This window comes from Corythoichthys intestinalis, chromosome 11 (assembly GCF_030265065.1).
Source record: "Corythoichthys intestinalis isolate RoL2023-P3 chromosome 11, ASM3026506v1, whole genome shotgun sequence".
In the NCBI taxonomy this organism is placed as follows: domain Eukaryota; kingdom Metazoa; phylum Chordata; class Actinopteri; order Syngnathiformes; family Syngnathidae; genus Corythoichthys; species Corythoichthys intestinalis.
In genome coordinates, this window is record NC_080405.1 from 4,957,501 (window position 1) to 4,965,000 (window position 7,500).

The 7,500-nt window shown below is 45.8% G+C and overlaps 16 non-coding genes and 1 pseudogene across 16 annotated transcripts in view; all 17 read left to right on the forward strand.

Moving 5' to 3' along the window:
• The window catches only part of LOC130925129 (5S ribosomal RNA), a 119-nt gene extending 116 nt beyond the window's left edge, over nucleotides 1–3 (forward strand). Inside the window, exon 1 of the ribosomal RNA XR_009065417.1 lies at nucleotides 1–3. This exon is cut by the window's left edge and continues 116 nt beyond it. This is a non-coding gene — a ribosomal RNA (5S ribosomal RNA).
• Nucleotides 4–391: 388 nt separating this feature from the next.
• LOC130924767 (5S ribosomal RNA) lies at nucleotides 392–510 on the forward strand. Its single transcript, XR_009065066.1, has one exon. It is a non-coding gene; the product is annotated as a 5S ribosomal RNA (ribosomal RNA).
• Nucleotides 511–813: 303 nt separating this feature from the next.
• Nucleotides 814–932, forward strand: LOC130924898 (5S ribosomal RNA). Its single transcript, XR_009065195.1, has one exon. It is a non-coding gene; the product is annotated as a 5S ribosomal RNA (ribosomal RNA).
• Nucleotides 933–1,245: 313 nt separating this feature from the next.
• LOC130924909 (5S ribosomal RNA) lies at nucleotides 1,246–1,364 on the forward strand. The gene has a single exon (XR_009065206.1). It is a non-coding gene; the product is annotated as a 5S ribosomal RNA (ribosomal RNA).
• Nucleotides 1,365–1,757: 393 nt separating this feature from the next.
• On the forward strand, nucleotides 1,758–1,876 carry LOC130924920 (5S ribosomal RNA). Its single transcript, XR_009065217.1, has one exon. It is a non-coding gene; the product is annotated as a 5S ribosomal RNA (ribosomal RNA).
• Nucleotides 1,877–2,179: 303 nt separating this feature from the next.
• Nucleotides 2,180–2,288, forward strand: LOC130925636 (uncharacterized; annotated as a pseudogene).
• A 303-nt stretch (nucleotides 2,289–2,591) lies between these two features.
• On the forward strand, nucleotides 2,592–2,710 carry LOC130924932 (5S ribosomal RNA). Its single transcript, XR_009065228.1, has one exon. It is a non-coding gene; the product is annotated as a 5S ribosomal RNA (ribosomal RNA).
• Nucleotides 2,711–3,023: 313 nt separating this feature from the next.
• Nucleotides 3,024–3,142, forward strand: LOC130925033 (5S ribosomal RNA). The gene has a single exon (XR_009065324.1). It is a non-coding gene; the product is annotated as a 5S ribosomal RNA (ribosomal RNA).
• A 313-nt stretch (nucleotides 3,143–3,455) lies between these two features.
• LOC130924797 (5S ribosomal RNA) lies at nucleotides 3,456–3,574 on the forward strand. The gene has a single exon (XR_009065096.1). It is a non-coding gene; the product is annotated as a 5S ribosomal RNA (ribosomal RNA).
• Nucleotides 3,575–3,877: 303 nt separating this feature from the next.
• On the forward strand, nucleotides 3,878–3,996 carry LOC130925378 (5S ribosomal RNA). Its single transcript, XR_009065658.1, has one exon. It is a non-coding gene; the product is annotated as a 5S ribosomal RNA (ribosomal RNA).
• A 313-nt stretch (nucleotides 3,997–4,309) lies between these two features.
• LOC130926206 (5S ribosomal RNA) lies at nucleotides 4,310–4,428 on the forward strand. Its single transcript, XR_009066222.1, has one exon. It is a non-coding gene; the product is annotated as a 5S ribosomal RNA (ribosomal RNA).
• A 397-nt stretch (nucleotides 4,429–4,825) lies between these two features.
• LOC130924944 (5S ribosomal RNA) lies at nucleotides 4,826–4,944 on the forward strand. Its single transcript, XR_009065239.1, has one exon. It is a non-coding gene; the product is annotated as a 5S ribosomal RNA (ribosomal RNA).
• Nucleotides 4,945–5,337: 393 nt separating this feature from the next.
• LOC130924956 (5S ribosomal RNA) lies at nucleotides 5,338–5,456 on the forward strand. The gene has a single exon (XR_009065250.1). It is a non-coding gene; the product is annotated as a 5S ribosomal RNA (ribosomal RNA).
• Nucleotides 5,457–5,769: 313 nt separating this feature from the next.
• On the forward strand, nucleotides 5,770–5,888 carry LOC130925050 (5S ribosomal RNA). Its single transcript, XR_009065341.1, has one exon. It is a non-coding gene; the product is annotated as a 5S ribosomal RNA (ribosomal RNA).
• Nucleotides 5,889–6,281: 393 nt separating this feature from the next.
• Nucleotides 6,282–6,400, forward strand: LOC130924968 (5S ribosomal RNA). Its single transcript, XR_009065262.1, has one exon. It is a non-coding gene; the product is annotated as a 5S ribosomal RNA (ribosomal RNA).
• A 313-nt stretch (nucleotides 6,401–6,713) lies between these two features.
• On the forward strand, nucleotides 6,714–6,832 carry LOC130924979 (5S ribosomal RNA). The gene has a single exon (XR_009065273.1). It is a non-coding gene; the product is annotated as a 5S ribosomal RNA (ribosomal RNA).
• A 383-nt stretch (nucleotides 6,833–7,215) lies between these two features.
• On the forward strand, nucleotides 7,216–7,334 carry LOC130924991 (5S ribosomal RNA). The gene has a single exon (XR_009065284.1). It is a non-coding gene; the product is annotated as a 5S ribosomal RNA (ribosomal RNA).
• The last annotated feature ends 166 nt before the right edge of the window (nucleotides 7,335–7,500 follow it).

A 7,500-nucleotide genomic window follows, 5' to 3' on the forward strand; every position in this document is an offset into this window, starting at 1 on the left:
GCTTTTTGGTTTATTTCATGACAAAGAAAGAACAGACAGATCTTGTTGGTATCAACTGAGGTCAATGTATTGTCTTGTTAGTTTTGTGGTTGGAGCTCACATTGGGTTGAGTTTGCAGCTCTCGTTTTCACCCAACTCTGTGCGTTTTAAATGGTGATTACCTCGTTAGCTGCCATTGACAGCACGAGATGACCAGACCACTTGAAACCTAACTTCCCTCAGGGAACCTGACTGAACTGAACTGGTTCGTCTTTTGTACCAGAACAGATCTCCTTCGCCTTTTGTATAGCTATATTTCACAAATTTTGCCAGCTTACGGCCATACTACCCTGAGAACGCCCGATCAGATCTCCTTCGCCTTTTGTATAGCGATATTTCACAAGCTTTGCCAGCTTACGGCCATACTACCCTGAGAACGCCTGATCTCGTCTGATCTCGGAAGCTAAGCAGGGTCGGGCCTGGTTAGTACTTGGATGGGAGACCGCCTGGGAATACCAGGTGCTGTAAGCTTTTTGGTTTATTTCATTAAAAAGAAAGAACAGACAGATCTTGTTGGTATCAACTGAGGTCGATGTACTGTCTTGTTAGTTTTGTGGTTGGAGCTCACATCGGGTTGAGTTTGCAGCTCTCGTTTTCACCCAACTCTGTGCGTTTTAAATGGTGATTACCTAGTTAGCTGCCATTGACAGCACGAGATGACCAGACCACTTGAAACCTAATTTCACTCAGGGAACCTTACTGAACTGGTTCATCTTTTGTACCAGAACAGATCTCCTTCGCCTTTTGTATAGCTATATTTCACAAGTTTTGCCAGCTTACGGCCATACTACCCTGAGAACGCCCGATCTCGTCTGATCTCGGAAGCTAAGCAGGGTCGGGCCTGGTTAGTACTTGGATGGGAGACCGCCTGGGAATACCAGGTGCTGTAAGCTTTTTGGTTTATTTCATGACAAAGAAAGAACAGACAGATCTTGTTGGTATCAACTGAGGTCGATGTACTGTCTTGTTAGTTTTGTGGTTGGAGCTCACATCGGGTTGAGTTTGCAGCTCTCGTTTTCACCCAACTCTGTGCGTTTTAGATGGTGATTACCTCGTTAGCTGCCATTGAAAGCACGAGATGACCAGACCACTTGAAACCTAACTTCCCTCAGGGAACCTGACTGAACTGAACTGAACTGGTTCATCTTTTGTACCAGAACAGATCTCCTTCGCCTTTTGTATAGCTATATTTTACAAGCTTTGCCAGCTTACGGCCATACTACCCTGAGAACGCCCGATCTCGTCTGATCTCGGAAGCTAAGCAGGGTCGGGCCTGGTTAGTACTTGGATGGGAGACCGCCTGGGAATACCAGGTGCTGTAAGCTTTTTGGTTTATTTCATGACAAAGAAAGAACAGACAGATCTTGTTGGTATCAACTGAGGTCAATGTACTGTCTTGTTAGTTTTGTGGTTGGAGCTCACATTTGGTTGAGTTTGCAGCTCTCGTTTTCACCCAACTCTGTGCGTTTTAGATGGTGATTACCTCGTTAGCTGCCATTGAAAGCACGAGATGACCAGACCACTTGAAACCTAACTTCCCTCAGGGAACCTGACTGAACTGAACTGAACTGGTTCGTCTTTTGTACCAGAACAGATCTCCTTCGCCTTTTGTATAGCTATATTTCACAAATTTTGCCAGCTTACGGCCATACTACCCTGAGAACGCCCGATCAGATCTCCTTCGCCTTTTGTATAGCGATATTTCACAAGCTTTGCCAGCTTACGGCCATACTACCCTGAGAACGCCCGATCTCGTCTGATCTCGGAAGCTAAGCAGGGTCGGGCCTGGTTAGTACTTGGATGGGAGACCGCCTGGGAATACCAGGTGCTGTAAGCTTTTTGGTTTATTTCATTAAAAAGAAAGAACAGACAGATCTTGTTGGTATCAACTGAGGTCGATGTACTGTCTTGTTAGTTTTGTGGTTGGAGCTCACATCGGGTTGAGTTTGCAGCTCTCGTTTTCACCCAACTCTGTGCGTTTTAAATGGTGATTACCTCGTTAGCTGCCATTGACAGCACGAGATGATCAGACCACTTGAAACCTAATTTCACTCAGGGAACCTTACTGAACTGGTTCATCTTTTGTACCAGAACAGATCTCCTTCGCCTTTTGTATAGCTATACTTTACAAGCTTTGCCAGCTTACGGCCATACTACCCTGAGAACGCCTGATCTCGGAAGCTAAGCAGGGTCGGGCCTGGTTAGTACTTGGATGGGAGACCGCCTGGGAATACCAGGTGCTGTAAGCTTTTTGGTTTATTTCATGACAAAGAAAGAACAGACAGATCTTGTTGGTATCAACTGAGGTCAATGTACTGTCTTGTTAGTTTTGTGGTTGGAGCTCACATTTGGTTGAGTTTGCAGCTCTCGTTTTCACCCAACTCTGTGCGTTTTAGATGGTGATTACCTCGTTAGCTGCCATTGAAAGCACGAGATGACCAGACCACTTGAAACCTAATTTCACTCAGGGAACCTTACTGAACTGGTTCATATTTTGTACCAGAACAGATCTCCTTCGCCTTTTGTATAGCTATATTTCACAAGTTTTGCCAGCTTACGGCCATACTACCCTGAGAACGCCCGATCTCGTCTGATCTCGGAAGCTAAGCAGGGTCGGGCCTGGTTAGTACTTGGATGGGAGACCGCCTGGGAATACCAGGTGCTGTAAGCTTTTTGGTTTATTTCATGACAAAGAAAGAACGGACAGATCTTGTTGGTATCAACCCTGGTCAATGTACTGTCTTGTTAGTTTTGTGGTTGGAGCTCACATTGGGTTGAGTTTGCAGCTCTCGTGTTCACCCAACTCTGTGCGTTTTAAATGGTGATTACCTCGTTAGCTGCCATTGACAGCACGAGATGACCAGACCACTTGAAACCTAACTTCCCTCAGGGAACCTGACTGAACTGAACTGAACTGGTTCGTCTTTTGTACCAGAACAGATCTCCTTCGCCTTTTGTATAGCTATATTTCACAAATTTTGCCAGCTTACGGCCATACTACCCTGAGAACGCCCGATCTCGTCTGATCTCGGAAGCTAAGCAGGGTCGGCCCTGGTTAGTACTTGGATGGGAGACCGCCTGGGAATACCAGGTGCTGTAAGCTTTTTGGTTTATTTCATGACAAAGAAAGAACAGACATATCTTGTTGGTATCAACTGAGGTCAATGTATTGTCTTGTTAGTTTTGTGGTTGGAGCTCACATTGGGTTGAGTTTGCAGCTCTCGTTTTCACCCAACTCTGTGCGTTTTAAATGGTGATTACCTCGTTAGCTGCCATTGACAGCACGAGATGACCAGACCACTTGAAACCTAACTTCCCTCAGGGAACCTGACTGAACTGAACTGAACTGGTTCGTCTTTTGTACCAGAACAGATCTCCTTCGCCTTTTGTATAACTATATTTCACAAATTTTGCCAGCTTACGGCCATACTACCCTGAGAACGCCCGATCTCGTCTGATCTCGGAAGCTAAGCAGGGTCGGGCCTGGTTGGTACTTGGATGGGAGACCGCCTGGGAATACCAGGTGCTGTAAGCTTTTTGGTTTATTTCATGACAAAGAAAGAACAGACAGATCTTGTTGGTATCAACTGAGGTCGATGTACTGTCTTGTTAGTTTTGTGGTTGGAGCTCACGTCGGGTTGAGTTTGCAGCTCTCGTTTTCACCCAACTCTGTGCGTTTTAAATGGTGATTACCTCGTTAGCTGCCATTGACAGCACGAGATGACCAGACCACTTGAAACCTAATTTCACTCAGGGAACCTTACTGAACTGGTTCATCTTTTGTACCAGAACAGATCTCCTTCGCCTTTTGTATAGCTATATTTTACAAGCTTTGCCAGCTTACGGCCATACTACCCTGAGAACGCCAGATCTCGTCTGATCTCGGAAGCTAAGAAGGGTCGGGCCTGGTTAGTACTTGGATGGGAGACCGCCTGGGAATACCAGGTGCTGTAAGCTTTTTGGTTTATTTCATGACAAAGAAAGAACAGACAGAACTTGTTGGTATCAAATGAGGTCAATGTACTGTCTTGTTAGTTTTGTGGTTGGAGCTCACATTTGGTTGAGTTTGCAGCTCTCGTTTTCACCCAACTCTGTGCGTTTTAGATGGTGATTACCTCGTTAGCTGCCATTGAAAGCACGAGATGACCAGACCACTTGAAACCTAACTTCCCTCAGGGAACCTGACTGAACTGAACTGAACTGGTTCGTCTTTTGTACCAGAACAGATCTCCTTCGCCTTTTGTATAGCTATATTTCACAAATTTTGCCAGCTTACGGCCATACTACCCTGAGAACGCCCGATCTCGTCTGATCTCGGAAGCTAAGCAGGGTCGGGCCTGGTTAGTACTTGGGTGGGAGACCGCCTGGGAATACCAGGTGCTGTAAGCTTTTTGGTTTATTTCATGACAAAGAAAGAACAGACAGATCTTGTTGGTATCAACTGAGGTCAATGTATTGTCTTGTTAGTTTTGTGGTTGGAGCTCACATTGGGTTGAGTTTGCAGCTCTCGTTTTCACCCAACTCTGTGCGTTTTAAATGGTGATTACCTCGTTAGCTGCCATTGACAGCACGAGATGACCAGACAACCTGAAACCTAATTTCCCTCAGGGAACCTTACTGAACTGAACTGAAGTGAACTGGTTCGTCTTTTGTACCAGAACAGATCTCATTCCCCTTTGTATAGCTATATTTCACAAGTTTTGCCAGCTTACGGCCATACTACCCTGAGAATGCCCGATCAGATCTCCTTCGCCTTTTGTATAGCGATATTTCACAAGCTTTGCCAGCTTACGGCCATACTACCCTGAGAACGCCCGATCTCGTCTGATCTCGGAAGCTAAGCAGGGTCGGGCCTGGTTAGTACTTGGATGGGAGACCGCCTGGGAATACCAGGTGCTGTAAGCTTTTTGGTTTATTTCATTAAAAAGAAAGAACAGACAGATCTTGTTGGTATCAACTGAGGTCGATGTACTGTCTTGTTAGTTTTGTGGTTGGAGCTCACATCGGGTTGAGTTTGCAGCTCTCGTTTTCACCCAACTCTGTGCGTTTTAGATGGTGATTACCTCGTTAGCTGCCATTGACAGCACGAGATGACCAGACCACTTGAAACCTAACTTCCCTCAGGGAACCTGACTGAACTGAACTGAACTGGTTCGTCTTTTGTACCAGAACAGATCTCCTTCGCCTTTTGTATAGCTATATTTCACAAATTTTGCCAGCTTACGGCCATACTACCCTGAGAACGCCCGATCAGATCTCCTTCACCTTTTGTATAGCGATATTTCACAAGCTTTGCCAGCTTACGGCCATACTACCCTGAGAACGCCCGATCTCGTCTGATCTCGGAAGCTAAGCAGGGTCGGGCCTGGTTAGTACTTGGATGGGAGACCGCCTGGGAATACCAGGTGCTGTAAGCTTTTTGGTTTATTTCATGACAAAGAAAGAACAGACAGATCTTGTTGGTATCAACTGAGGTCAATGTACTGTCTTGTTAGTTTTGTGGTTGGAGCTCACATTGGGTTGAGTTTGCAGCTCTCGTTTTCACCCAACTCTGTGCGTTTTAAATGGTGATTACCTCGTTAGCTGCCATTGACAGCACGAGATGACCAGACCACTTGAAATCTAATTTCCCTCAGGGAACCTGACTGAACTGAACTGAACTGGTTCGTCTTTTGTACCAGAACACATCTCCTTCGCCTTTTGTATAGCTATATTTCACAAATTTTGCCAGCTTACGGCCATACTACCCTGAGAACGCCGGATCTCGTCTGATCTCGGAAGCTAAGCAGGGTCGGGCCTGGTTAGTACTTGGATGGGAGACCGCCTGGGAATACCAGGTGCTGTAAGCTTTTTGGTTTATTTCATGAAAAAGAAAGAACAGACAGATCTTGTTGGTATCAACTGAGGTCAATGTACTGTCTTGTTAGTTTTGTGGTTGGAGCTCACATTTGGTTGAGTTTGCAGCTCTCGTTTTCACCCAACTCTGTGCGTTTTAGATGGTGATTACCTCGTTAGCTGCCATTGACAGCACGAGATGACCAGACCACTTGAAACCTAACTTCCCTCAGGGAACCTGACTGAACTGAACTGAACTGGTTCGTCTTTTGTACCAGAACAGATCTCCTTCGCCTTTTGTATAGCTATATTTCACAAAGTTTGCCAGCTTACGGCCATACTACCCTGAGAACGCCCGATCAGATCTCCTTCGCCTTTTGTATAGCGATATTTCACAAGCTTTGCCAGCTTACGGCCATACTACCCTGAGAACGCCCGATCTCGTCTGATCTCGGAAGCTAAGCAGGGTCGGGCCTGGTTAGTACTTGGATGGGAGACCGCCTGGGAATACCAGGTGCTGTAAGCTTTTTGGTTTATTTCATGACAAAGAAAGAACAGACAGATCTTGTTGGTATCAACTGAGGTCAATGTATTGTCTTGTTAGTTTTGTGGTTGGAGCTCACATTGGGTTGAGTTTGCAGCTCTCGTTTTCACCCAACTCTGTGCGTTTTAAATGGTGATTACCTCGTTAGCTGCCATTGACAGCACGAGATGACCAGACCACTTGAAACCTAACTTCCCTCATGGAACCTGACTGAACTGAACTGAACTGGTTCGTCTTTTGTACCAGAACAGATCTCCTTCGCCTTTTGTATAGCTATATTTCACAAATTTTGCCAGCTTACGGCCATACTACCCTGAGAACGCCCGATCTCGTCTGATCTCGGAAGCTAAGCAGGGTCGGGCCTGGTTAGTACTTGGATGGGAGACCGCCTGGGAATACCAGGTGCTGTAAGCTTTTTGGTTTATTTCATGACAAAGAAAGAACAGACAGATCTTGTTGGTATCAACTGAGGTCGATGTACTGTCTTGTTAGTTTTGTGGTTGGAGCTCACGTCGGGTTGAGTTTGCAGCTCTCGTTTTCACCCAACTCTGTGCGTTTTAAATGGTGATTACCTCGTTAGCTGCCATTGACAGCACGAGATGACCAGACCACTTGAAACCTAATTTCACTCAGGGAACCTTACTGAACTGGTTCATCTTTTGTACCAGAACAGATCTCCTTCGCCTTTTGTATAGCTATATTTCACAAATTTTGCCAGCTTACGGCCATACTACCCTGAGAACGCCCGATCAGATCTCCTTCACCTTTTGTATAGCGATATTTCACAAGCTTTGCCAGCTTACGGCCATACTACCCTGAGAACGCCCGATCTCGTCTGATCTCGGAAGCTAAGCAGGGTCGGGCCTGGTTAGTACTTGGATGGGAGACCGCCTGGGAATACCAGGTGCTGTAAGCTTTTTGGTTTATTTCATGACAAAGAAAGAACAGACAGATCTTGTTGGTATCAACTGAGGTCAATGTACTGTCTTGTTAGTTTTGTGGTTGGAGCTCACATTGGGTTGAGTTTGCAGCTCTCGTTTTCACCCAACTCTGTGCGTTTTAAATGGTGATTACCTCGTTAG